This window comes from Protopterus annectens, chromosome 3.part0 (assembly GCF_019279795.1).
Source record: "Protopterus annectens isolate FY-2018-M chromosome 3.part0, PAN1.0, whole genome shotgun sequence".
Classification (NCBI taxonomy): domain Eukaryota; kingdom Metazoa; phylum Chordata; order Ceratodontiformes; family Protopteridae; genus Protopterus; species Protopterus annectens.
In genome coordinates this window covers 1,458,858,356-1,458,862,654 of record NC_056731.1, presented here as the reverse complement: position 1 = coordinate 1,458,862,654, position 4,299 = coordinate 1,458,858,356, and positions in this window count along the sequence as shown.

Sequence of the window (4,299 nt, the reverse complement as noted above, 5' to 3'; positions counted from 1 at the left end):
TAGTTATCTGCACATGTAGTAACTCTTGGGAATCATTCGGTTTAACCAATCTGGAGGTGTATTTATCTTTAATGAATATTGATGCTCCTCCTCCTTTAGTTTTCACCAATTCATTTTGTGGTCTGAATGTTTGGAAGCCATTATATCCCAGTATAGCTGGGGTGTTCTCCACGGCCTTGAACCAGGTCTCTGTGAATGTACAGATACATCCTCCAAGATGAGGAGTGCTTTCAGTGAGTGCAGTTTCAGATTTAGACTCCTAGCATTTAGCAGCATAACTTTAACGTTGTTTTTTGAGGATATTTTTACATTGGGAATTTTGTTTATGTGACATGGCATAGAAAAGGCACTATGGGGGAGGCAAGAGCCTTAGCCAGTAGCTGAAATCCCAAAGTTGACAGTTGGAGACCATCTCTGGCAAATCATTGTGGTCTATCAACCATATCATTCCAGGCTGACAGGTGCTGGATCCCCGTAGCATGACCCCAGAAACTAAGCCAGTTGTTGAAGTCAATAATTTTTGTCTGTACTGAGGCATCATCCTAGGTGAAGGTAGAATGCTGCTTAAGGGTAGAGACATACCTGCCTGGGACAGATAATAAGATCTCATTTATATCTCTCTTCATATAGTCAGGTGAGGTACTTCTCAAGTCATTCACACCAACATGAACTACTACAGAGTAATAACAGTGCCTGTTATTGAGAGACCTGAGTGCATATGTGATGTGGTGGATCCTGGCACCTGACAGACAGCTGACTGTGACCTTTTCCTTATCCAACCTGGTGAGTGGGATAACTGTGTGTCTTACAATGGAGTCACCTATGACTAAAACATTTGATTTTGTGTTTTGCCTTAGGTGCATGTTTGGTGAAACACTGGTGCATGCCTTTATATGTGTACTGTGAGTTGCTGGGAATGTATTAAGTGAAGTGTATTTATGTTTGGGAGGTCTCTGATCTTTAGGTAGACTTCTACTGAGAATCTCTGCATATGTAGGTTTAGGTGTTGTACACATGGATGGTGCAGGAGGTGAATTGTGTGAATTGATAACCTGCTTAGTATCTGATATACAGATTTGTGAGCATGAGAAACTTGATTCTAGATTCTTATTATAAATGCATCTCTCACATATTGAATTTGTGTGAACTAGGATAAGTGGGTTCTCAGTGTATATCAGGCAATTGCTACATTGTCTCAGGAGGCCCCAGTTGATCAGGTTGGCTGGAGAAATGGTGGGAAATTGTCCACTCATGCTGCTAGGTGAAGTGCTGTGGCCGGTAACAGTGAGGGGGACTAGAAGGACCAAGTATGGCTAAGGAACAAGAAAAGGTTCTAAACTGTGAGGGGTATAATAAGTATGACTTGTGGAGGAACCTCGGAGGCTCATCTGAGTATCTAACCAGGCAGTGAACCACAACAGCAAGTAACCTCCGATGAAGCACAAGCAGTTCACTAAGGGAAAATGATCTTTCTAAGAGTTTGCATCTATGACCACCAATGGCATCCTCTACTATGGGTAATGAATGGTCATGCGGGTGGTGTGAACCACTCAAACACAAGCTAATTCTGGCAGCAAGTAGCAATAAAATTGAACTGATTTCAAACACTCTGACTAATAGTAGCACACTACAGTGGACCCTAAGCCAACAATCAGATAGGTCCTTAGCTATACTCTGCTCTCACTAGGGTGCAAGGGAGGCCCTCTTTTGTGGAGGAAAGCTGGGGTAGAGCTCTGAAACTGTAACAGACTGGGTCCAGCAAATCTGAACCAAGGCTATGCTAGGCTAAAAGTGCAGGAAACAGCAAAAAGACAGGAAAGTGCAGTTCAAAAAATACAGTGCAAGAAGTACAGATCAAGTAAAAATGATTTATTTATTTTTATTTTACATTTGTTGACCAGGAGTGTCCGGCTGAGCTATTGCCTTTTTTCAGCAGAGGCCCAGGGAGAAAAGCTCCAAAGATATACAATGCAATAAAAATAGCAATACAGATACATTTCAATAAAAATAGCAATAGAGAATTTTGGTAGTTAAAATACGTAAGCTACATACATGTATATTGTTGACAGATAAAACAGTACTATAAACAAAAAGGAGAATGTTAAACAAGTAGAATAAGTTGTATGTTTTGGTTTAAAAAGAGAGTTGAGTAAATATAAGGCTTTGTATGCAGAGTAGCAGAAACTTAAAAGGTTACATAAGAATTTAAGGGAGCAGAGTATAGAAGGAGCTTTGGAGGTTGCATAGGAAGCATAGGATGAAGTAGTTAATGACAAGTTTTAGTAAGTTAGTTTGACTGTACTATAAAAGGTAGGTAATAATCAGGGAGGGTGAGTACAATGGCAGGACCAGTGTATTTTTTAAAGTGGTCTTTGGTTGCTAGCTTAAATTGTTTGGGGTGAGTCAGGGACCTTATTTCTAGTGAGAGTTTGTTCCATGCAGTAGAGGGATGGTAGCAATATAAGTTGCACCCTGTGTTGGATTTGGGTTTATGGATTTTTAGTAGGTTTTGGGTTGAGCTTTGGAGGGGTCTGGTAGGGCAGTAGTGAGAGATGAGAGAATATAGACTTGGGGAGAAATCAGGCTGATATAGGATGGAGTGCATGATTTGGAGTTGAGATTGTAGGAACAGGTTGAGGTAGTTCGGGCCATTTCAAGTATTTTAGGGAGAGACAATGGTGAGATTTATATATTTGTTGAGCTGCAATTCTAGCTATTTTGTGGTAGGTTGATTCTAATTCGGTAAGTATTGAGGAGTTCAGATTTGTGAGTATTTGGGAACAATAGGTTAAGAATGGTAGAAGGTAGGCATGGGTAAGAGAAATCCTAGCTTCAGTAGTTAGGAATGTGTTGTTCCTGTACAGTAGTCTTAGCTTTAGGTGGGTTTTTTGATACAATTGTTAATGTGAAGATCAAATTTTAGTTGGTCGTCAATGGTAATGCCAATGAGTTTTGTGCTAATTTCAACTTCTATAGGAGTTTTGTTTAGGGACCTTATAGAGAAGGAAAGTTTAATGTGGTTTACAGATTTAGATAGAAAGAGCAGTAATTTTGTTTTCTTAGGGCTGAGTATGAGCTGATTATTAGTGAGCCATGTTTCTACTGAGTTGAAAGATGTCAGGGCATTTGTTAGGAGTTCTAAGGGGGAATTAGCAATAGTTATAACTGTAGAGTCATCTGTGTATTGAACAATGTTAGATTGAGGACAAGAGGAGTGGAGTGAGATGGTGAAGATATTAAAGAGTAGAGATCCAAGAATGGAACCTTGGGGAATACCAGTTCTTACTGAGAGAGGGATGGATAGTGCTCAGTCCCATCGTACTGACTGCAGCCTATCAGAGAGATAGCTAGAGAACCATGCAACTGTATCAGGGGAGAAGTTTAGGTCTACAAGATTACTAAGTAGCAGAATGTGTGAGACAGTGTCAAAAGCCTTAGAAAGGTCAAGGAATAGACAGGATATGAGTTTGTGATAATGTTTAGCCAGGGCTAAGGTGTTGAGGAATGGTAGTAGAGCTGTGGTTGTACTATGACTTAGACGGAAGCTATGATGTGTTGCAGTGAGAAGTTTTTCTTGTAAGAGATAATGCATAACTTGTTTGTGTATACATTTCTCAAGGATTTTGGAGAGAGGGAAGAGGATAGCGATAGGTCTGAAATTAGATATTTCTGTGGAGTTGCCTCATTTGTGAATAGGAAGAGTGTAAAACTGTTTCCAGATAAAAGGAACTTTAGACTCGGAGATGGAGTGATTGATTAAATACAACTGGGACAAAATTCAAAAAAAAAAAATAAAAACAATGAGCCACTGCAATCCAGTGTCTGGGGAAGATAAGCAGCAAGATTTATGGGCAATTAGACAAGCTAGATTCTAAAGAAAAAAAGGTATTTTCTTTTCTGCTTTATTTTTTCTTTAAAAACGGAGAGCTGCAGTTCACTGAGAAGTAGGAAAATAATGTAGTTACTTCTGCCAGGGGTTTTAGAAATGGACATGCAGTAAATTAGGAGTCAACAGAGTACTATTTAAAAAGGAATGGAATATGGCATATGCGAGCAGACTACTGGCGATTCCTATGAAGAAGGGGCAGAAAAGCTAAGTCAAAAGATGGTGCCTTTCTCCATCAGGTTTTCTGATTCCTCTGCAATTAAGCAGGAGTGTGAGGGAGGTGTGCAGGTTCAAGGTGGGGGAGGGAGATAGACACAAAGTAATACAAGGTTGTGAGCCAGAAAAACTGGACTAAGCCAGCTGCTAAGAAAACAATCAGGGAAACCAAGCTCAGTCAATTCCAAGTCAGTGTA